The sequence below is a fragment of the Vulpes vulpes genome, chromosome 13 (assembly GCF_048418805.1).
Source record: "Vulpes vulpes isolate BD-2025 chromosome 13, VulVul3, whole genome shotgun sequence".
In the NCBI taxonomy this organism is placed as follows: Eukaryota; Metazoa; Chordata; class Mammalia; order Carnivora; family Canidae; genus Vulpes; species Vulpes vulpes.
The window spans coordinates 99,139,950-99,165,981 of record NC_132792.1 but is presented as its reverse complement, the minus strand read 5'-3'; the positions used below and the strand labels follow the sequence as shown (position 1 = coordinate 99,165,981).

At 35.7% G+C, this 26,032-nt stretch overlaps 1 long non-coding RNA gene across 1 annotated transcript in view; it reads left to right on the top strand.

Annotated features, from left to right (window-relative positions):
* The window catches only part of LOC112911447 (uncharacterized), a 171,550-nt gene extending 145,902 nt beyond the window's left edge, over positions 1-25,648 (top strand). Inside the window, exons 3-4 of the long non-coding RNA XR_011996213.1 lie at positions 24,570-24,629; positions 24,737-25,648. This is a non-coding gene — a long non-coding RNA (uncharacterized lncRNA). The remainder of the gene's footprint in view (positions 1-24,569; positions 24,630-24,736) is intronic.
* Positions 25,649-26,032: the final 384 nt, after the last annotated feature.

Below are 26,032 nucleotides of genomic sequence, written 5' to 3'. Positions count from 1 at the left end.
ATGTCTGTTGTTTAAGCCACCCAGTCTATGGTATTTTGTCAAAGCAGACCCAGCTGACTAAGACACTGACCCCAAATATAACTACTTGATTTATGAGATTATGATAAGTTTCCTCTCAGTGTACTTGACACTGATGAGACTTGACAAACACTGGCTAACAGTTTTTGCATTGCATAAAGATATAGATAAAAATCTTTTCCAAATTTAGGACCTCATGGCCACTGGCCACTGCTAGGGCATGTGAGGCCTTGGGCACAGTTTTTTTTTTTTTTTGGCCAGGCCCCTGCCTATTGAGAGTTCCACCTAAAACATGCAGTATTAAATGTGTGTATTATGGGCATTGATGAGGTGTAGTGATTTATTGCTGAAGATATAAAATAATGGATAGAAAAGAAGGACTCCTATATTTGTGCAAGAAATGTCCATCCCTTCGCTAGCACCACTTAGGACAGTCTGTAGAGAAGTGCAACAACCACATGGATCAGAGACAAGAGAGTACATAGATTGGCAATGTATATTGGTATGTGGAACAATAGCCTCAAGAGCCCTGGGAGGAAATAGTGCATCTATCCACAGGAGAGCCTGAAGCTTGGTGTGGAGGCTGTGAATGGGGTGGGGCCTGCCCTGGGAGCAGGGAGCATCCAGGAATGCCTGGCACTACATTATATCCCCAGGTGTGGAAGACCAGAGGCAATGCTGAATTCCAAATATGGATGGCCAGAGTCACACATGAGCCTATATCCATAGCTCAAGTCTTATCTTAAGTCTGAAATGGTTTAGATTCCCTCAAATCAGCATGTCAGCACCGTTCTGAGGGCCAATCTCATGATCCTGTGAAAAAATACAATGCCAGAGAACCAGAGTGATCTGGTTGCTTGCTCTGGCGTCCCCTGAAATCTGGGCCTGCCAAAAGGATGACTCCATAGACATGAACATCATAGGTCATCTGGTCAGCGCATATATGGAGGTAAGCATGGAGGTGCTCTTGGAGAGCACTCAGAGAGCATCCTAGAAATCAGGACTGAGGACAATGTGGGTCCTTGTCCAGGCTTGGGGCACCCCACCTGGGTGGCACTGCTGGCCTTGGATGACCCCAGGTACTGAGGGGTCCTTAAATGTGGGGCCCTGGGCAATGCTCCAGTTGCCAGCATCTAAGTGCAGTGCTATAGGAGCATTATAGGATTCTGGGTCTCAGTGATATATTGATTGTTTATATGTGATCATAAAGTTATCAGAGAATACTATAAGGATACATGTGCTATTCTTTGTAATTCTTCAGAAAGAGAAAGTAAGAAAATTAATCTGAGTTTCATGTACATCAACTATACATTTTTCTACCTTTGGAACTGAATTTTGTAAAACCAACTCTAACTTCAGTTTTTGGATAGCAATTCTATATTTATGTCACACAGAAAAAACCTTTTACAATTTGTTTTGTTTACAATGACTAAATGTTGATTATGTAATGGAAATATATCCCTCTTGGTGCTTTCATGGTGGCTTTACTGAATTCCAAATATAAAGGGTCAAGAGAAATAATCCAACATGTGGCTATTTTGATAAACGAGTAATTGTATAATTATGGTTGTGTATAAAAAACCTTCTTCCTTGCTAACAGAAGAACACACTGGGTGTTATCTTAATCTTATTCTTTCCTTAGACTTATTGATCTCCTAGATATCAGACTCTCATATTTAAAAATTAAAAAGTGCTAAATCAGATTCCCAGAAGTAATAATTTCACAGTTAATCTGAATCCTCCTACAACTCATCTAATCATTATTTGATCAAATCTAATTCTTACAGAGTTATTGTCTCATAGGAGTGAAAACATTAATGATCTCCCTTTCAAAGTGAACTCACTTATTAATGAATCACACCTGCCGGTATGAAGCATTCACTCATTGGCATCCATAGTATTTCTTCTTTGTGTGGGTTTTTTTTTTTCTAAAGTCATTTATAAATAATATGTTAAACTGGTTCACTGTGGAAAGGTGCTTAGAACAACGGCAAAAGGGAAATGACTTAAAGTCCAATGAGTAGTTATTAACACAAAATAGATCATAGATATTGGGAAAGCAATTTGCCAATCTGCATCTAAATCCAAGCTCAATAATATAACAGGAATAAATGAAACTCACTAATCAGAGAAAGGTGCACATGAATTGGAAAAGGATTTAATAGGAGCTATTAGGCGATTCACATGCATTATCAAAATCACTTGCTCTAGTTTCAGCCTAAGTACACTTTACTTCAAAGAACAACTCAAATCAATAAATATTTATTAGTGCCTACCATGTTTGGACAAGGAGTAAGCTGAGTTAGGGATATCAGAATGGGTTAGTCATATCTAATTTATTTAAACGGAATTGATTGAATGGTTTACTTAATCACTGAAATGTCTGTCTAGACTTCAGACTATTAGGCTTTAAAAACAACTTAAGAAGGCATGCAATATTTGGTTCAACATGGGTATGATTAGACCAAATGTTGCCATTTTTCTCAGTATTTCTTTTAAAAATTTGATAAACTTAGAAAAAAAAAACAGTTAACATGTAAAGACAGAAAAAGACTGTCATTCCAGAAAATATGATGTGGGTGATATTTTAAAGTAAAAAAGAAATGGGAACTAAAAGTCACTTAGGATTTATGTTGTGTTCAAAATAATAAGGGATTATAGGAAACTAGATCTTTATATATATGAGGACGGCATTCACTCCCAAAACCTCACTTTCTTATTTTTGTCCCTCTCAAAATGTGATAATTAAATGAGATTTCCTATTGAAGGGCAAACATGGTGTTGTATTATTAAGTGTCACACGAAGGGTATTAGGAAATATACAAGCACCTTAGGGAAGCCAAGGAAACATGTGATTCAGTGTAGGGCACTAAATGATTAATCAGCTCAGCTGTGTTGTCTTTTAAATTATTGTCATCCACTTCTGTAAGTGCTCAAAGGGAGTACAATCCAAGTCTGGGACAGTTTATCACCCAGCAGGAGCTGAATAATAACATTTAGCAGAATTTCATTGTTGTTAAATTCCTATCACATCATTTAAATAAAGAGAGGGAAAAAAGGAAGCCTTGAAAGAATCAAATGGCACTTATAAAAAATTAACAATAGTGGTACCTGCATTTCACCAGGCTCTGAGCTAGGGAGGTGCTCTGAGGAATGCAATCTCAACAACTGTGCAAAAGGGAGTTCATCCCTATTTCACTATAGAGAGATTGAAACTCAAAAAATTTAGGAATTTGTCCCAAAGCCTAGAGACAAAATATGAATTCTGGTCTACCTGATTGCCATGAAGCAAGAAAGAAATTTGGATTGAGGTGGCCCATAGTTATAATTTAGGAACCATGTCTAAGGTATTTTCATTGATTGGTTAATTGATTGCTTGATTCACTCATTCATTCATTCAACAAACTTACACTAAGTATTTTAGTTTGGAAAGTGGGTAGGGTCCTAAAATGTCAAAATACCCCTCTTGCCAAGGAGGTCAAAGTCTAGGGATTACATTTGATATCAGCGTTAACTCTCTCAGAATCCATATTCTATTAAAGCAGTATGTAGGTGGTGAGGCCCCTCCTACAGAAATTATGTTCCTAACAAAAGACTTCCACCAACTGTGGAGTGGTGAGGTTGTGTCCTCACTCCCAAGCAATAATCACTAAGTGTTTTTTGTGTATTCTACAAATGTTCTAGGTATATTGAAATTCATAGATAATATATTTAAAAATAATAGACAAAATATTATGCATTTTCTTAAATGTAATTGGGCAAAGAAATAGAGATTTTTTTTAAATTTTTTTTAAATTTTTTATTTATTTATGATAGTCACAGAGAGAGAGAGAGGCAGAGACACAGGCGGAGGGAGAAGCAGGCTCCATGCACCGGGAGCCTGATGTGGGATTCAATCCCAGGTCTCCAGGATCGCGCCCTGGGCCAAAGGCAGGCGCCAAACCGCTGCGCCACCCAGGGATCCCAAGAAATAGAGATTTTAATGGAGATATTAGGTATGTTGTTTTACCTTCCTTGCATTATCCATCATCCATTTGCTCAACTACTATTGCTTTCTGTAATGCTCATGTACTATGGGTGAGCAGTGGCTCTGCCAAAGGTTCTGAAAAAAGGCTGGTGCATTTTAGGCTCCTTAAAAGACCTTCTGCACTTGGACAGGTATTACTTGATTACAAAATTCCATCCTTGGAACTGTTTTAATCCTCCTAACTCTGTGCTCTGGGCAACCTCACTCAATCCAATCAATAGAAGTTGACATAGAGAGGAAACTATTTGTCATTTGGAATCTAGTTTCTGCTCTCAAGAAATGCACATTTTCCAAGTATATATACAGAATTTGCATGCAACTTAGAATTTCATCAGTGTCTCAGAAGGGCAAAAATGAATTATCGATGAACAGAAGCATTTGGAAAAAGAAAAATATCAGTTTCAGACGGTTAGAAACTTGGACACTTCTGGGGTCAGAGGAAACTGAATTCTATCACTTCATTAATCTACTTATAAATAATAATATCGTTTGGAAGTCAGAGGGGATGGAAGGCAGATGCATCTTTTAACACCCACCCTGGTCATAGATTTTTCCAACAAGAAGTAAGTGCCAATTATTAGCAGGTGCTAAGGTTTGGTGATTTGTAAGGGCTGTTGGCCATCATCATTCTCCCAGTCCAGCTTATTTGACATAGCTGTAGACCTATAGGTAGTGTCTTCTGATGGGCAGTACTGTCTTCATACATATTGTGATCTAGTGTCACTTCCAAAGGACTTGCTTTGTAAAGCACATTTCCCAGAGAGGGGAAGTGCTGCATTGAACTATACTCATTACAATCAGCCTTTTTTTTTGAAGGTAGCAAACTTTGCAATAATACTATTTAGGGCTGGGGATGTCATCTTATTCTGCATCTATAAGCATAATATTTCTGCTTATTCTGCATCCAAGAGCAGAGGGAAACAACTGACCCATTCAGCAAGCAAACATAATGTAGAGGTAACTTTCCTTGTTAGACTTTAAAATGACTTAAGATGGGCAGCCCAGGTGGCTCAGTGCTTTAGTGCTGCCTTCAGCCCAGGGCATGATCCTGGAGTCCCGGGTTCGAGTCCCACATCAGGCTCCCTGCATGGAGCCTGCTTCTCCCTCTGCCTGTGTCTCTGCCTCTCTCTCTCTCTCTCTCTCTGTCCCTCATGAATAAATAAATAAAATTCTTAAAAAAATAAAATGACTCAAGATGTTAAAAAATGTAAAATAACTTTGAGATCTGGAATGACCTTATGCTTACTGAGGGTAGGTGCTCATGGAACACTCAGAGATCCAAGGGGCCAGTGATCCTTGAATATAGAAAGTTTAATTGCAGGTCTGTGTGGCTTTGATGGGGTAGAGGGAAATGACCTATAACTTTTTTCAGACTCTTGGAGAGCCCATGGCTCCAGCAAGGCTCATACACCTCTTGTTTATCTAGTCCAACTTCCTAGAACACTTGTGACTTAACCAGGACCTTGTCTGTGACCCACAGCCAAATTTGAAGTGGTTTATTGAAGTCCATGTTAGTGCATTTTCTACTGCACCACTTTCCCTGGCTTCAACTAATCTTGGAAAATATGCCTTTTTCTTATACAAACTTTTTGCTCTGTCTTTTGATAGGAAAGCTGAGAAAATGATTAGGTTTATGGAAGAAATCTTTTTTTCAAATAAAATGAAACAAAATTTCATAGTGATTTTCTCTGAATGGCCTTTTACGTTGCCCAAATAAATAGTAATTACTTGAGATTAGAAATTCTATTCTTTTGATCTGCCTCCCCATCCTATACTTTACCTCTCGTTTTGTTGGTGTTAACCTGTGCTTATTAGTTAGGTCTAGAGCGAAGCATAGGGCATATCAAGGACTCCTAAGAAATCAAGAAGGCCTTGACATACATATTTTATGCCTATTCATACTTAGCCCCGTGGAGCCCCCATTTATTTTCTTATGTATTTTTGTATTATTCATCTTTCAGAAAGTAGTAGCCAAGTTTAGTAGAACACTGACTAACTTATTTCCTCCTCAGTGACCCAGCCTTTAGCAAAATGAGATGAAAGAGTTCTGAATTTATTTGAAAGAAAAGCTGAAGTCTGTTCAAGAGAGAAGTCTTCTAAATTTCTTTATGTGTTGAAGTGGAAGAAAGAAAAGCATCTCATAGGATGTCTATGGTTATCTCAAACCTCTCAGAGAAAGTATTTGAAATACCACCATAATTACATATTTCTGAAGCATACTGTGCATGTATTATGATCATTTTAATGGAGAAGAATTACCTGAATAGATTGAACTATCGTGCAGTGGGAACCTAGCAGGTATTTACACCATCAATAGTAATCTGAAGGAAATGTGGAAACTTGGCAAGATGAGCAAGCAGTTGGTACTGTCAAGTAATTATGGAACATTTGAAAGCCCACAGGTAAGTACCTCTTCAGAGCTGGCAGGCATCAAAGGATCATTAATTATTCTCTTCACTGTTGTTTTTCTTCGACAAGTCATCTCAAATCTCATGGGGGAAACAGGGAGACAGGCTGGATACAGTGTTCTCAGTCAGCCAAGGAGTAAGAACAAAAGGGAAAGAATTTGGGCAGTCTTCAATACATCAGGGAACTCTGTGGTTATCTCCGATTCCAAAGTGCTTGGAAGGACTGAGGTTAAAATAGAACAGCAATTGTCTTGAGGGCGATGACAGCAACCAGAATCATCAGGGCCTCCTCTACTTGGCTCAGGAAAGAGGCACCAGGTCTATTCATATATCTGAGAGAGGTATGTTTCTTGAGAGAAATTTCTCCAGGGAACCAAGCAAAGTTACAAAAAGAGAGTATGCACCTGCTATAGACATGTTTGTGAGAAGAACTTTGCACTATAGTTTCAACTTTAATTCACCCAAGGATTTCACTTTTGATATAGTGAATATGGGTATAGGATAAAGATGGATATGAATCTGGACCAACATCTATTTCTTCTTTTCTTCCTCCTCTCCCCTCCTTTTCCTTTTCCTTTTCCTTTTCCTTTTCCTTTTCCTTTTCCTTTTCCTTTTCCCTTTTCCATTCTTCTTTCTCCTTTCCTTTCCTTCCCTTCCCTTCCCTTCCCTTTCTTTTTCTTTTTTCATGATTTGCTTATTATTGAACAAATGCTATATTGAAGATACTGAAGACAAAGTGCCCATCCCTGAGGAGTTTACAAAATTAGCAACTTGGAGGTGAAGGTGAGTATTTGGGGAAACAAAATCCCTAGAATAGGCTGACTGTTGTTTTCAGGTATAGCATGGTTGAAGTTTTCACGTATAGCATGGTTGAAATGGGGCGCTAGAGCAATGAATACATGGTATTACTTGGTATCTCACCACAGCTCCTGGAGCTTTGATGGAATTGTGTGTAGATTAAGGGTAGGATATTGAGCAAGGTGTACTTCATCCAGTTCCAAAGTTTGCAGGTACTCTTTTGGTGTCTGAAGAAAGAGATATGATTGTCAATATAGCTTCAACTTTTATCACTTCATGATTACAAGAAAGGTTGACAAAGTTGGAAAGGTTTTATGTATTTTTTTCGACCTTTCACCTATAAAAATATCAGTATACTTACAGTTTACAACCTGGCATTCAATCAGACTAAAGAAACATGACCTATGGCAGTCTTATGTCTGTATTTTCTGTGTTTACTCATTTTTTTCATAGTTTATAACGAATTAGTGATCTTCTAAATTATCTAGATATTTTGTGTATGATCCTTTCTTCTATGGACGTGAGTTTGGGGGACACTAATTTTATAAGAAAGAGTTGAAGAATATGACAAAATAATGAAGATATATTGGAGCTAGAGTTAAGGTCTATCCTTAACCTGGAGTTAAAGTCCAAAACAAAGAAAGAGTAGTTGTTTATAGATCTGACCAAAGCCAGGACACCAGATACAGAGAGCATTCATGGGCTTCCAGGGAGAAACCATCCATATAAGCTAGTTAATAGCCAGTAAAGGGTTGAGCTCAAACCTGGAGTCTAGACAGAAAGAATGTAGACAGTGAACATATTAATACTGTGGCAGTTAGGCTACCAGTTCTGAGGATGAAACAGATATTAATATTGACAACAGGATTTGTGCATTAAATTATTCTAAATGAACTTCTGTGATTAAACTGAATATCCCCCTATTTGTCTATTTGTGTTTATTTTGTATTCTTTTGGAATGTTTAAAACCACTGGAAATAGGAGAAATAAGAAAAAAAGAAATAATAATAGATATAATGAAAGAAAAATATTTCTAAATAAAAGAGACCTAAAATATACATGCAGAAATGCTCATATTATAGCTGGAAAGAATGGAAAAAGAGAATCATGCTTCATTCAACACACAGTATGATTTTTCCTTTTCAGTTATGAGGAAAATCAAATCTTGTAGTAAAAACATCTAGAAAAGTTCCTACAAGGGAACAAAAACCAGATCAGTTATATATTTCCCTGCAGTTTGAGATATCAAGGGAAAGTAGAACTCTAGAGCCACAGGGCTAGGAGAGAAGGATTGTGCCACAAGAAATCGATACCCAGAAGTTTTAGGGATAGAGACAAAAGGCAGACATTCTTTCAGGAAATTTTCCAGGAAAATTACTCTAAAACACACTGTAGCCAAATGATAGAAGATCAAAGTAAAAATTCAGAGTCCTAGAAGGAATAATTTTGAAATGACACTTAAATCAGTTAGAAGTAAAATTAGGTTGAATACCAAAAGTAGTCCTTGTAAATGCTAAAAATTCCAGATTATAATAATAAAAGAAATAAGAGACTATTATAAAGGAATATAAATATTTCCTAAATACCTAGGTTTATATTGGCAGTATCAAAAGAATGTTTCATACTTGACTTGAGAACAACTACAACAAGAAATGCATACTTCTAAGGAACTTAAAGTGTCCCACAGAAGTTCTAAAAACCAAGAGTATCCTCATTTCAAAATCCGTAGATAATAATGCAAATCTCTAAAAACAAACAGAAACTACAGTCCACGTAACAAAAGATAAAATATAAAGAAAACATGAAGGAATAATAAAACTTTAATCAAGAAACAAAATTTCAGAGTTAAGATTAGGCATATCAGGCATTATAAGAATAAATAGCTTAAAATTCCATAATAAAAGACAAAGAATTAATACAATAAGAAAATAAACTCTAACCATAGTTTCTTACAAGAGATAGAAATAATCCTAAATAACGCAAATCATTAACAATATGAAAATAGACAAAGATTTATTAGTAAATATGAAAAGAGAAAACTAGCTTGTTGATTAATTGGTTTCAGTCTGGATAAAAATAATTACCTTCAAGAAGGGAACCGAGAATCTTTCCCGAATAAGGACAGCCTAATTCTTAGGTGTAAATATATTTGAAGCATGAGGAGCCTGTTTCCTTTGTAAGAAGCTTGAGATACTATTTATTGTCTGACTATACTTGTAAATAAAGATCTACTCTGTTGAGTGGTATGTTCACTCAAGGGATCCTAGTACTGCTGTGAGCTACTAAAAAATGTCAGTTTGTTCTCATTCTGGAGATTTGTATACTTGAAGCATATGCATTTTCATATTCTTACAAATACATAAGGATTTGCAGGCATATCTACAAATACATATCCTCAATTCACTGGACTAATGTAAAAAAAAACATTCATAGTGAATTTCCCAACTTTATCTGTTGATTCACATTCATTTCCCAGAAAACCTACTGTCCCTAATCTAAATAGTCTAAAGGAACTTTGATAGTTTTCCAAGCAATTTCACTGTAGAGATACAAATAACAAAATTTTTTTCTTCCTTCTGCCTATTTTTGCTCTTTAATAGGAATAAATGATTAAAACCAAAGCTATTATTAACACAGATACTGAAAACTCAGAGACAAGAAGAAGCATTAATTATCTTTCTAAAAGGGGTTTATGGGTTAGATAATACATCCAGGAATAGTTCGATTTTTAATTGGAATTATTGCTATCATTTTAGAACTGCAGGAGTCACAGTGTTGCTGAATCAGTGAATTTTAATTCTAAATTAACCAAGTGGGTGAGATGGACAGGTGCAGCTGACCATTAATTTCATCCTGAGGGAGAGTAAAGGACAAGGAGGCAGAGGGAGGAAAAAAAAAGAGTAAACAATAAAGAATTGCAGGACTTTTAGTCTCTAGAACAAAAAACTCCCTGCCCCACTTAATTTTCCAGACCAATAGAGGGTGTGCTAGGACTTTTGAAAGTAAATCCTTATGTCTTTTAAGAAATGTCTTCTCATGAGGATGAAATACTCTGTTTTATAAATGAAACTCTGTGACTGGTTTTGAGTAGTCTGTTTTAAATGTATGCAGGTGTATTACCTACATTTTGACAGTCAAAAAAAATGTGACTGAACCGGATCACTGATCCATTATTTTGTTATGTTCACCAGCTATGAAAGAAGGAAGGTTCAAGCATTTAATCCATCAGCCCCTGCCTCCATCCAATAACACATCTTAACACCTGGAATGCATCCTTTCGTACTTTCCTCCATGTACAGGGTTTCCATTGTTGTTGTTCATTTTCTTTTAAAAAAAAAAAAAAGGTATATTGCACACTTTTCTGTATTTTTTTTTTTTTTTGCTTAAAAAATACTTCCTGGAAATTTCTCAAAGATGAATTACTATACCTTAACTTCATTCTTTTTAATAGCTGTATATTATTCCCTACAGATAAGCCAGCATTATTTAACAATTCTCTTTTGAATAGCTTCATATTCTTTAGGATTTTCTTTCCAGGAGATTCATTATCAAGAATGAGACTGCTGGTCAGAAAGTATGCCAATTATTAATTTTAAGAAATGCTGCTAGATTGATTTCCAGAAAGTGCAAGCACTTCATATTCCCACTACATTATTTTCTCACATTCTCACTTACATGTTCTCAGTCTTTTAAGTTTTGCCACTCGGTTGGCTATAAAAAGATATCTAATCCTTTTAGTTTGTATTTTCCTATTTGTGACTGAGCTTCTCTATATTTTTGGCCATCAAGACTGCTTGTTTGTGAATTGTTTACAATATTCCATTGGTTTATTTCCTTGTCAACATGAGATGTAATGCTTCTGTAAATTTAAATATTAGTCCTATGACTATTTGCTTTACCAATTTTTTTCAAAATACATCATTTATTGACTTGGCTTTTGATATTTTGCTCTGTATCTATGTTGTCTTTTATAATTTTCTGTATTTTACAACTAAGTAAGAATCTCTTCAAACTTTCTTGTACAAATTTTATTATTTTATGTTTTGCATTAACACATTTATCTGGAAATTACATCTATGTGACTTCCAGTTTTATTTTCTTTTTTTATTTTTTTTTCCAGTTTTATTTTCTTTTAGGTAGATGGCCAATTGTGCCATTTACTAAATAATTCTTTTTTACATAATTGAAATACCACCTATTTTCTTATATTAAACTTAATAAATATATGATATATGAATAATAGTATATACTTCTGGATTTTTCCAGATCAACTTTCTTATATATTTCTAATTTCACTGGACTATGATCAGACATAGAGACCTATGAAATATCAACTTTTGAGCAATTGTTATGATTTTCTCTCTGACCAGAGTACGGATTGTTCTGTAAATGTTCCATGAACAACCAAAAACTATACATTTTCTGTTAGATGTAAAGTTCTATGTTCCCTGATTATATTAATGAATTCTTCTAGGTCCTTATTTTTTTTATTTATATTACATATCTAATTCAGTGTACAATATTTTATATATAACATTTGACTAAATCAAAAATTTTTATTTATGACATTTGACTAATTATAACATTTAACCTTGCATTATACTACACTGCAATTGCATAAAGTCTACCTTGCATTTCTGATAGTACTCACTTTATATATTTAGGTGTGATGATACATGGTATGCATGCACTAAGGTCTGTGATATTTCCTTCATATATGACTTTGTATCCTTACAGTGTTCCTCTTTATCCTATATTATGCCTTTAATCTAAAGCATCACCTGGTGTGGTATTAACCATGCCTGCTCTGTTTTCTCTTTTCGTTTGTATTTGCTTGCCATGTTTTAATCCATTTTTATACTCAACCTTCCTTTATTACTTCATTTTAAGTAGTTCCAGGTAAATAGCATATAGCTGTGCTTTGATTCTGACCTATCTGGAGGACCTGTCCTTTCAGAAGTGAATTCAGTCAGTTCACATTTAATGTAATGGCCAAGATTCTTGCTGTAATATTCTTCTATTTACTTTCCTATTTGCCCTTAATTTTCCCTCTTTTTAACGTTCTTTGTTCTTGTCACTTTGATTACATTTCAGTTTATTTCATTTTTCCTCTCGTAAATTAGGAAGTTCTTTATTACATTCCTGTTTCATTAATGATTGCCTTTCTTTTCTTTCAGTCAATGACAAATTTTTCTACTAGTATTTGAAAACTCTTTCACTCACTGGGATCTTCTATCTGCCACTATTCCCACCTATAACTCCTTAATTTTTATGAAATAGCTTAAGACTTTTAATTTTAAAACTATCAAGTTTATTGATGGAATTATTTATTATTTAATTTCTCTATGTCCTTATTTTTCATTCACTACCATGTACTATAATATCTTCCTTGTAGTAGGTCCCTTGTGCTCTAGGGGGCCTCATCATCAATCATTAAGACACATTTTAAATCCTCTAACGCGTCTTTATTTTTTTAAAATTTTTATTTATTTATTCATGATAGACACACAGAAAGAGAGGCAGAGACATAGGCAGAGGGAGAAGCAGGCTCCCTGGACCCCAGATCGCAACCTGAGCCAAAGGCAGACACCTAACCACTGAGCCACCCCGGTGCCCCTCCAATGCATCTTTAATCTGATGTTTAATATTAACTGCAGTCTTTCACAATCTCACCTCTCTCCCTTTGCATGCCATTCTGTTTTTCTTGTTTTGCTTTTCATCAGTTTGTTTTTTCATTTTGTGATTCATGAATTCAATTGAGACTGCCAAAAAATATCTAATGTTTTATTATCTGTAATACTTTTCATAGTTTTTCTGAGCATTTCAGAGACAAGGTGATTTAACTTTCCTTGTTCAGTGACATTTCCCCCTCAAGCCTTATTAATGTTTTTCTTTTCTTTTCTTTTTCTTTCATTTCATTTTCTAATCAGGAGCCATCTCTCCAGAATCACCATTTGTTGACAGACTGAATGTCTGTATTTTCCTTGTCTACTTGAATCTCTGTCCAATTCTCTTCTTAAACCTACAGCTGAGAAGATAATCCATGGCAACATCATTTCTGTGATCCAGATAGCCTTTATCTTCTGTGGCCCTGCTAAGTCAAAAATAGCATCTTCCCCTTCCTCATCAGTACGTCTTTGATATTTGGGATCACTAAATGTAGGAAAAAGTGGGTTGACCATTCAGCAATGTCAACAGAAATCACCTAGAGTTCTTTATGTTCAGAATGTATAATGCTGTCATTGACTTCCTACTTCTTACCTTGGTGGTTTTCCAAAAGTCGTACTTTCTGACAAGATTCAGTAAGAGAAGTTCCATTGGTAATGGCAAGGGGAAGGGCTGTGGGATGGTGGCTTCCACGTATTCTGAAAGGCAGCAGACTGTGGGGAGGGCCAGGATGCCTTCCTTACACATCCTCAGGCAGTGATAGCATGAGTGGCCACTCAGTACAGCCTGAAGCGAGCCTCAATTTATATGTAATATGACAAGGCAATGATATGTTTTTAGCAGTAATTTTTATTTGTATTTTTAAAAACTCTTTCTCTTTACAAAAGCATTACTAACAAGTTAGGGAAGGCTACCTGGTGAATTATGAGCCATAGACCATTCACCCTCCTAATTAGGCTCTGAAAACTTCTACTCTTTTGTACTTTTAAAACTATGAATTTCTTCTTGCACACTTAATATTTTCCTCTATTTTCTCTTGCTAAATAGAGAACTTTTACAAATCTTGTTTTTTTAAATGTTTATTTCATTTGTATGATAATTTACAGTTTATGTAGTTTATATTCATAAGTTATTTGGCTAATGAAATGAAATGGACAGAGAACAATCTAAAAAATTTAGACATTATAATTATATTTACATTATGATTTTGTGATCCATAAATTAATGTGGCTTATCTTAAATGCAAACTTTTCTATCTCACTAGTATGGCTATTTTATTCTCACATATTTTGTATTTCATACTAAGAAACCAAAGTAGTCAGTATTTCCACATAATGATACTTTTCAAGGAGGCTAGAGTTCCATGGGATTTCTTATACATTGTTGGTGGGAATGTAATTTGGGCATTACCTTCTGAAGTTGAACACTCATTTTACCATGTCTCAGCAAATTCCATGTTAGGAGAAATCTCCATTGAAGAGAGAATTCTGCATTTTGCAAAGGAAACGTGCAAAAATATCCTCAGTACCATTTCTTTTTTTTTTAAGATTTTATTTATTTATTCATGAGAGACACAGAGAGAGAAGCAGAGACATAGGTAGATGGAGAAGCAGGCTCCATACAAGGAGCCCAATATGGGACTTGATCCTGGGATACCGGGATCATACCCTGAAATGAAGCCAGATGCTCAACCTCTGAGCCACCCAGGCATCCCCTCAGTACCATTTCTAATAGTAAAAATGGAAAACAACTCAGATGTCCATTAATGAAAGAATGGATAAATAAACTGCATATTCACACAACAGAATATTATCAACAGTATCAAAGTGAATGGATTATAGTAACAAGCAACAACATAGAAAATCATAGCAATATAATATAGTAAAAAATTAGTCCTAAAAGATTATATGTAGCACGCTATCCTTTTAGTAACCTCAAAAAGAACTAAAATAAACTAACAAATGCAGACACAACAAATGATTTTTAAAGGAAAACCAGGAAATTATGAACACAGAGTTTTGGATGATGACTATCTTGCATAGTAGAGCCAAGAAAGATGTGCTGATGGAGGAACCATGTAATTAGGTGTTAGTTATGCTCAGTATGGCAACTTTTGTTTTGAGGTGGTTAATTAATAGGTGCTTGTTATATTATTCAAAAAACATGAATTGGGTAACTAATAAAAGCAAGGCATGTATGGATCAATGATGTCAGCGTCACAGCACAGAGATATAATTCATCTAATACTGTATATCTGAGGTTGAATGGGGAAAAATTGTTTAAATGAATGGTTTATAGTTAAAGCCTAAAAGATAAGTTGCTAATTGTGCTCTGCTGTGATTATTATATAGTACCATGTGTTTAGTCAAAACAGAAAACTCTCAGGGTGTATGGTCAGAGACTGGGACAAGAACCTCTTGTTTAGAAATGATACTTCTGTCAGATGCAGAAATATTTTACTTTAAATAGCTGTGTTGAGATCTAATACAGAAATCATTTGCTTCATTATTTGTTTGCTTGAGTTCAGGAAGAGTTCATTTCAATTTGATTTTTCTTTCTCTCTCTAGATAAAGAAGGTATTCTTGAGGCTCATAAAATATTGTTGAAAACTATAAATTCTGAATCTTTCAAGCCAGAGTTTGCTTGCTAGTTTCCTTTTTCTTTTTTCCTCTTTCTTCTTTTCTGTACAACTGTGGTAGGAACAATATTTTTCATGCAGTGTCATCTTTTACGCTTTAGTTAATTGCCCAAGTTTGTAGGAAATTATTTTGACAACAGTGGCCACTCACGTTATATTTCAGCCTTAACCAACTACCAGCCTCTGAATTCCCTCCTGGTACTTGGAGATTACAATACCTTTTTAGCAACTGGGTATTTTTGTTCACCTTTTTATTCAGTACTCAACACAGGGTGAATTCCTTGTGTGTTTATAGCAGAGTATAAATAAGGAGGCATTTCAATCAGAAGGCTTTTGTATTTCAATAGGCATGTTATATTCATTTATGTTGAGGAGTGGCACTCACACCACCAGGAGGACTTATTCTTTGTTGATAGTCATTTTGCTGGATTGAAAGCATTTCTATGTTATATTTTTAAATTATCCATATTCTTCATGTTTGTTTTCCTTGAAAATTTGATTCCCAAGGAAAGAGTGCCTCTTGGCAGTTATTTTATATGCTAACTATGTTCATCCCATTGGAAACTAGATTGTTTGTATTACAAAAAGAAGACATACATATGGTATTCAAGATCTTTCTTTGAATATGTTAATAGGGCTTTACTGATTATTAAAATATTGGAATTTTCCTAAACTGGTTGTTAAATATCCATTTGCCTGAGACTCTCAAATACCCCTCCATTGCTCCAGACTCTCTCCTAAGACCTGCCACCAAATGATCAATGTATGGCAAATAGGAGTTAGTCTACTTCTATAATAATGTCTTCTATTACAATCACTATTAAAGCAATTGTGTCATATCTATTGTTAAATAATTTTTACTATCCCCCCAAATACTAATAATGGCTTAAATCTTCATAGGAAAACGGAGGCTCAAATTTTCTAGAAGCAAGAGCTAGTTAGTAAGGTTTCTTTAGGTTGATAATTACAATCTTGGCAATGGATGTAAATCCCTAAGGCTTATAAAATGCATTTTAGGGATCCCTGGGTGGCGCAGCTGTTTGGTGCCTGCCTTTGGCCCAGGGCGTGATCCTGGAGACCCGGGATCGAATCCCACGTCGGGCTCCCGGTGCATGGAGACTGCTTCTCTCTCAGCCTGTGTCTCTGCCTCTCACTCTCTCTCTCTGTGTGACTATCATAAGTAAATAAAAATTAAAAAAATAAAAAAATAAAATGCATTTTAGTAAATGTATTATAAGTAATACCTACTCCATCTTCTACTTTATTAAGCAGATTAACACATTTACTTGTATGAATTGCCCAAGAAGTAGACATTGAGACAAGGGCTCAAGATCAAGTCTTTTATTTGGAAAGTACAAGAAACACCAGCAAGGAAACAGGAAAAGTGAAACAGAGAGGGAAGCAGCCCATGAGGTATCCATGTTAACATAGTGTGAGACATGCTTAATCCCACAGGAAATCTCTGAGAATTGTTGAGATGTGTGCTTCAAAATTACCCCACTCAAGGGCCAAGGAAGTTGAGGTATTTATATTCTCACACCATTGGTCACTGGTTGAGGACTGCTCCTCAGAATGTTAATTCCTTGGTACTGCTGATCCGTGAGCCTCAGAACAGAGCAACCTATTGGAAAAGCCATCAGGCATGGAAAACCCAAATACTGGTGTGTAGAAATCCTTCTTTCTGAAGGGATAAGGACTGATGGATCTGGGCTGGGCACTGGCAGCAGCTGCTATAACTCCTTCATTATCATCAGAGTTAGGTTCCATGTTTTGCAGCTCTTGAATTGCTCTTTTAATCTCTCCTCGTGGAAGATCCATTTTGCTATGTTAAAGAACTATTTATTTTAGCCTTTTAGGGAGAGATGGAATTAAAAAGCTTCTTTTAGAAAAGGTCATGTTCCCTAAAATAAAAAGGCTTAGTAAATTTGAAATCTTTGAGGATTTAACTTGCCTTCCAATTTCAAGATTACCTCCTATGTTCATGCAAGGCTGTATTTATTTCCATCTGTGCAGCCATCAGTGTGTTCAGTGGGTAATGGTCTACCTTTATTCTTCCAAATATTTAAAGAATAGTGGGGTAGGGTTTTGTACTCCACACGTAGATGTTGCTATGCAGAATGGAAATTAAAATGATAGTTCAGGCAACTTAACTGTTCAGTGCCATCATAAGAAGCCGCTCTGTTTTAGCTGATGATAACATACTTTAAAAAAAATAAAATGTGGAGTGCCTGGGTAGCACAGTCAGTGAAGTGTCAGACTCTTGGTTTTGGTTCAAGTCATGATCCTGAGGTCCTGAGGCGGAGCCCCACATGGGGCCCCACTGGGCTCCACATCAGTGCAGAGTCTGCTCTTGACTAACTTTCTCTCACTCTGCTCCTACCCTACATGTGTTCTCTCTCTCTAAAATAAATAAATCTTTTAAAAATAAAATAAAATAAACCAAAATGTGCTTAATAATATACCCAAAGTTTTACAATCTTTTCAGGAAATCTGGATGATTCAAAAACATATATAGAAAAAAATAAAAATCACCTATTTTACTCTCCAGCAATAGCCACTACCATCAGTTGTCATATATATTTACATTATTTTTATGCCCATTTTTACATCATTAAAGTAATACATATAAGCACATTTCTCATTCTAAAGTAAAATGCAAAAAAAAAAAAAAAAAAGTAAATTCCCTAGATTAGTAGTTCTTAAATTTTAGTGTGCCTCAGAATCACCTACAGGCTTTGATAAAACACAGATTACTGGGCTTTATTATCTCTGAGCCTTTTAGTTGGGTAGGTCTAGGAGGGAATCTAAATATTTTCAAATTACAGGATCTAGCAAATTCCCATGTGATGTTGATGCTGTTGCTCTGAGGACAAATAGAACCTAGGTTTTTAAACTTTTTACACATTGGAGTGAGAGTAATTTTCTCTTTAATTTAAAGAGCATGGATATATGTGTTTATTTTGTAAAAGTTCATCCAGGATATGAATTTATTTTAAAGATTTTATTTATTTGAGAGAGAGAGAGAAAAAACACAGAGGGAGAAGGGGAGGGAGAAGCAGGTTCCCCGCTGAGCTGAGAGCCTGACATGGGGCTTGATCCCAGGACCCTGAGGATCATGCCCCAACCTGAAGGCAGACACTCAATCAACTAAGCCCCACCTAGGTGCCCCAAGCTCTATGAATTTTTATATGAATTTTAAACATTAATAAAATTTTAAAGAAAATTTCAAAACATGCTTATAATGACTTAGTAATATTATCTCTATGCACATAATATAGTTTACTCAACCATGACCTTAATTTCATGTTTCTGATGAGTAGTAGGGTATTCTATTATTAAAATCCTAATATTAATGTATTAAGATTTTAGAAAATTTCAAATTGTTTTATAGCAATGCAAGTACAAGTTAAAAATGGATATAAATATTTTAGGACCATTGGTACATATTGCCATAATGCCTTCCCAAAATTATAATAATTCATACTTCAAACAGCAGTTATACAATTTCTTGTTTTATTTGCTGAATGGGTGATTGTGTTCTTTGGCTAAAAATAGTGTGACATGTTTCTCTATTGTTTAGGTAGATTTTTAATATTCAAAGCATAAGTAAAGTGAGTGAACGACCTATATGGTTTTCTTGTGCCATGCTTTCAGAACTATGGGCAATAGTATTCTTTGAGAGCTCTAAATTCTTTGAAAACATCTACATAGCTTTGTCCAGGGTAAAAGGCTAGAGATTAACTATCTTGTTTTATAATTTAAATATTAATATTTAATATTTTAAAAGCTAATACTGTAATTTGAATAAGCCCAGTAATTTTTATGTTCTCCAGAGTACTCCTTCAACTATTATACTCTGGTCAGAAAAAAGTGAGAGGTTCTCATTAATTTACTTCCTCGTTGAAAAGTAAAAGCTGTTACAATTAGGATTGCCATTTAAAAGGCAGTAGTGTAGAGGAAAAGGATTATCATAGCTCCACTAAATATATTTAAAAATATGGTCCTTAAGTTCAGCTCTCATTGAATTACAAATTTTTAAAACATTCTTAATTGAAAAATAGGCATTACAAATAATCAGATTTTGTGTTTATTTCTAAATGTGTAGTCAACACAATGCATTAAACAGAAGTGTTTCAAAATAGCCTTTCATATACATAAATAATAAGTAAGCAAACATATGATTTTCCTTAGATTCTTGAATCCAAATATTAATATAGACTGAAAGATATTTTCAGTACAAATAATTTTTCTGACTCAGAGAGAATTACAAACAAGGCAATCAAATATTGCTATGTCATTCTTCTTCTTCTTTTTTTTTTTTTTTTGTATCCAGTAAAAATCCTTACAACTCTGACAAGTAGTCAGCTCTCTCTGAGAGTTAATGGAATAATTTCCAATACTGACCACTATTACCTGTTTCTCGTAGTTACAGATTCCGGGTAGCACTGTTACATGTGTTTGGGTAAGAAGGAACACAGTAAGTGTAATATGAAGGTGGAACATTTAAGAAACTGACACATAGTGGGTACTCAGTAAATACTTGATATATGACTACATTAAAACTAAAGCTGAATATTCTTTAGCTGGAGCATGTTTCTGGGATAGAAGCACGAAGTTCTGATGATGGATTGCAGTTGCTCATTGTATGCCAACACGTCGCATACCAACGCCTGATATCCTTTCTAAGTGTTTGGGAGATGAATAATAGAGTTAAAATTTGAAGATAAGAGAAAAAATACAACATGCTATGTTCCCCAATTACTACCTGCTTCTTGCTTCTTTTATAATCTGGATGTTTGCCCTAACTGTTCCACAATCTGAATTTAATTGTTAATAAAAATATTGCATAGTAGTGTATATATTTTAGGATTCTGTGTTTTCCTCTCAGTCTTTCTCTTTCCTTTTTATTCTTTTCATATTTATAATTTGTAACTAAAATTTGGCTGGCTATATCATATAGCTGCTATAAACATTTGATATAATGATCTACAAAAATGAAAAGATAGTGAAACCTGTGTGAGAAATCTTCCATGGGTCTTCACTCCTTTTGCTCTCCAGTGACTAGCTTTATTAGGAGTTGGAGATGTTTGGTTCAAATTTTACCATCTTAGAAAGTTTTTAAGAGAGAAAAAAGGCAGTCATTTACAATAGTATATTATGACACACAATATAATAACAAGGTAGCATGAGGTATGCAGCAACAGGATGATGTAGTAAAGAACTACCTTCTCTCTCTCTTTCTCTGTGTGTATATAAATATAAATATATATATTTATATAGACACATATATGTATATTAACTATATATAGATATATGGATATATCTATATATAGATAGATATGTATATTTATAGATAAATATCTATATATAGATAGATTTGGTAGATATATACCACAGTTCATCTAAAAGCACTGAGCACTTTGCAGCCAATTACTGGTCTTAAATGTCAGCGAGAGGATGTGTTAATTTTTAAGCAAAACCAAAATGACTTTCCTATCTGAGCAGCCAGTGAAATTCTGCATCTAAGGGATTTTCTCTCGCAAATGCCAAACTGGATATATTTGCATATGTTCTTTCTGATTTATGAAGAAGTTAGAAATTGCACATGAATTTAAAACAATTCGAGGAACAGCATTTACAAGCTAGGTGTTTATATCTGTGTATGATTATTTTAATTTTTGCTGTTAGGTGATTTTTAAAAATAATAAAAACTGATTTCTGGTTTTTTTTTTCTTGTCTGTTACCTAAATAAGTTACACTTGTTTATTTTATTTTATTTATTTATTCATGACAGACACAGAGAGAGAGAGAGAGAGAGAGAGAGGGGGGCAGAGACAGAGGCAGAGGGAGAAGCAGGCTCCATGCAGGGAGCCTGACGTGGGACTCGATCTCGGGTCTCCGGGATCAGGCCTTGGGCTGAAGGTGGCACTAAACTGCTGAGCCACCGGGGCTGCCCAGTAAGTTACACTTATAATGCTATAACTTGGTACTCAATTTACAGACTTAATATAAAGTATAATGACTATTCCTAGACCAAAAATGTAAACAGAAATGAAATTTGGTACATCAGGTAAAGACATATTATGTTTAAAAACAAATAAATCAATTCAGTTTTATTATGTCATTTGTAACACTTAAGTTATTCGGAACTTCTCATTAAACCGACTATAGAGAGCAAGTAGTCATACTTTTCCTTTTTTGATTAATTAGTTGGTTAACTAGCAGCTAAAATTCATAAGCAATGGTCTCAACCCCTCTTCACTATAGGAAACCATTTGTCACTAAGTTAACTCCTTTCATATTATATTCAGAGAACCTTAAACTTCTTTTTTCTGAGAACCTTAAACTTCTGATTCATCATGTGCCTTTACGTAATCAGAAAATTCACCACATACTTCATAGAAGCTTCTGAATAAAATTTAGATTCAAAGTGACAACATTCCCATATGAGGACTATATGCCTAGTAATAAGGTTATTCTGGCACTGGCACATCTCAGAGATTATTTGTATGAAATTATAGTAAAGTAAAAATAACAAATAGGTAATAAACACTATGATAATTATGCAGAATTGCTTAATAGCCTATTACTATTACTGCCCAAGTTTTAAACACTGATCTTTTCCTGCCCAGCCACCTAGGACCACCCCATGAAGTGCCACCTAGGATGAATACATAATATCTTTTAAAAATTACATATATATAAATGCCTAATTAAATGGGTAGTTTTGCTGATGAGCAATCAAAGAAAAGAAGAAGAGGAGCAGCCATTAAAAAAAAAGGCTACAATAATTAGGAGAGGGGGTGAAAAAGGTAAAATGAGAAGGCATTTCTTTCATACTGAATGCCTCTGATTTCCCTTGAAAAGGCAGAGGTACATGAAGAGTTTTCCCCACATACACAGTCTTTCACAGAAAAGAATTTCCTTGAATTTGGAATTTATATTTTGACTGAGTGTGTGTGTGACAAAATCCATCCAGAAATTATTTATTGACTATTGTATGTGAAGACACTGTAAAGGAATAAAAAGCAAAGATAATCTACCCAGTAACCCCCTTTAATATTTTCCTGTGATTATCATACCATAGTGGAAACTGCACTATTTCACTTCAGCTTGAAATGAGCTTTTAAACTGACACAGATTGTTTCTATTCATTCTTCTTAATTTCCATTACTAACAGGTTAGTTAGTGAATATATAATGAACTGTTGGATGCAGGAGCACAATAAATCCTCATATAACACACCGGTATATACCAAGCATTGTTGTTTGTTTTTGTATTTGAGAGAGAGGATGGGGGAGAGAGAGAGGTTTCTTTTGTTTGTTTGTTTGGTTGGTTTTTTGTTGTTGTTGCTGTTGTTGTTGTTTGAGAGAGAGTCTTAAGCAGGCTCTACACTCAGCTCAGAACCCCACGCAGGGCTGGATTTCATGACTCTGAGGTCATGACCTGAGCTGAAATCAAGAGTCGGATGCTTAACCAACTGAACCACCCAGGTGTCCCTATACCAAGTGTTGTAGTGGAGGCTATGAAGATGAAAACAAATAAATGTTGAGACCTTTTATCTAAATGGTATTAATGTATAGTTAGAGGTTTTAAGGACTTAGTGCTAAAACAAAACCAACCAACCAACCAACCAAAGAAACAAAACAAGAAGTAATAGGTCTGAAAGGGAACACATTTTCTAAAGTGTGGCTTTATTGGTATTGAAATATTCGATGACTAACACAGATCTTACCTTCTTTACATCAAGGGATGGTTTATTCAAATCAATAAACCCACACATTTACAGAAATGATTTGCACAGCAACTATGAAAGACAGCTCCTTAAACGCCATCTATTGTGGTGATTGCAACTGGTCCATTAAGAACCTCCGGGTGTGCACATCAGTCACTTCCAAAGTGTTGCTGTTAAAAAGGAGTCACGAGCTAATGCCTCCTGAGATGGAGTGTGCTTGACCTTGTCTGAGCTCAGGCATTCGCTCAGAGGGAAACATGCTGCATTTAGGTAACTACAGGTGAGGTCTATGTTATGATCAGAAAACCTGTTTACAAAAGAGGCCATTTTTCTGAGGCCAGATATTTTTATGTGCTTATTTTCGAATAAGGTGGGGAATCTGTTACTTTTTCTCTTCTGTGGTTTAGCTGACATCTCTAGTGAAGCACTGAGAACTTTATGGATTTTCACAACGATAACATTTTGTGTTTCCTATGTCAGGATTTCAAAGCATTTTATTAAGAACGTGAGTGCCCTCACTGGCTGAAAATGAAGAGTAGGTTGGTCATAAATCGGGGATGGGAGTGGCGGGAGGGGATTCTGCTCACTGGTTTACACTGCTCTCATTCAGTTTTATGGCCCCCTGTGCCTGACATATGGCGGCATAATGGTGTCAGGGACTCTACTCTCATTGTCCTCTTCCTCGAGACAGTGTGGCCTCCTTACAGTGTTTACGAAGTAGGATGAATCTCTGGGGAGGCAAGTTCTTTGTTTAGTTATGGAGCCAGGGGGATTGTCCTTCCTCTTTATCATTATCTTTAGATACATTGTTGAAAGGGCTGAACACCTTCATGACTGGGCATTCTTTCTTTCACGAACACACATGTCACCAGGCAGAGCCTGTTGGCAGGCATTGGACATTCCGGGACCGGCATCTCTTCTCTCTACACGAAGTCTCTTACAGATGACATGACATCAGATTTTCTGCCTTATGTTAGAACTTTGAAGGCTGGAGGTGTGAAATCTGGCTTCCCCTGAGGCTCTCATGTGAGTCTGAGTGTTGGTTTCACAAGCCATCTATGAAAAGAGTGTATGAACAGACTGTACAGATGCTGCGTCTAGTTCATTGTGCCAAAGAAATTGAGGGTACTTCTGCCACCAGGTTTTCTATTTTAAGACAGCTTATATGTTTCTGCTAGTTTAATTTTTTTTACAAGATATTTTGTTGTTGTTGTCGTTGATAAATGACTTAAACCTGTGGTCAGTAAAATGAAACATGGTTCACATGTTCTTTTCTAGCCAGACAGCTCAGATTTGCGAAAGGAGTGAAATCCTCCAGCGAAGTCCTGTTTTCACATGGTAAAACACCATTTGAATTTTGAAAATAAATAGGATTAATATCTTCATCTTTAAAGGATCTTTATTCAAATGCAAGTGACTCATTTCTCTTCTCTCTTCTCCCCCAGCTCCCTTTCCGAGGGATCACCTGCTTGTGAGCCACTGACTCCTTGGCCATACTGCTTGAGATGCCTGTGCGCCACAGTGAGACTAATATCAGGGTGCATCTCTGGACCCCACACCTATCATTCTAGGACCCAAGCCTCATTTGTTTCCCCTTCTCCTTTTGGGCATTTTTGGTGTCATAAGATCCCTGATGAGCTAGCCCTCAACTTGTATGTAATGCTCAACATTTTCCTCCCTTCCTGAGATTTCTCTGCCACACATGTGGGATGGTCCTACCTACTGCTCTGGCCCTGGGTCCCTTTTTTTGCCTCAGTTGGTTCCAACTGTCACCCCAAATAGAAGGCTCTGGTCATGATCTGATAGAGGTAGGCAGTCAGGCCATTCTAACCCAACATCTTATTTTAGTGAATGGCTCTTTAGATTTTTATTTTTTATTTTTATTTTCTTAGTAGTACTTTATCATCCCAGAGTTCAGACATTAGTCCAGGATAAAACAGGAAGTTCTCATAAGAATCACTCTTTCTGGGGCACCTGGGTGGCTCAGTGGTTGAGCATCTGCCTTTGTGATCCTGGGGTCCTGGGATCAAGTTCCGCATGGGGGTCCCTGTTGCGAGCCTGCTTCTCCCTCTGCCTGTGTCTCTATCTCTCTCTCTGTGTCTTTCATGAATGGGCAAATAAAACCTTAAAAAAAAATCACTATTTACTTTGGAGACAAACCCACACTGCCCTAGACCAAACTTATTCCTTTGGGCTGAGCTCTTTCCCAGGAGAGACCTGGCCTTTCAAAAATATCTTGAACATGCCAGAGTAGAGTAAACATAGGTTCCTTGTCAGTGGCATCCCTGATCCCTTAGCATTACTCCTTCATTGATGGGTTAAAGATAGTAAATACATTAAATTTTGAAAAATCTTTATCAATAATAATAATGGTTATTACTATTGATAAATTCTTAAGCTTTTTTTTTCAGTCTCCTGAATGCTGATCCAGTACTCATGGTTCAAAATATGCATCTTGTGGTATTATTTGTAAACATGCTACTTCTTTACTCAAATGGCCAAGCTGCATGAATACCTTGTCATTGCAAGGTAGGGAGGCAATAGCTCATGAGAAAAAATACTTTTGCAAAAAGTTTGGACACTGCATGTCTAAATTCTTTGGGACTCTGACACAATGGGAAAAAGTTCTATATTGCATATATGACATTTGCTAAAAGATTAAATCTTAAAAGTCCTCATCACAAGAAAAAAGAGTTTTGTTACTATGTATCATGACAGATGTTAGCAACATTTACTGTGGG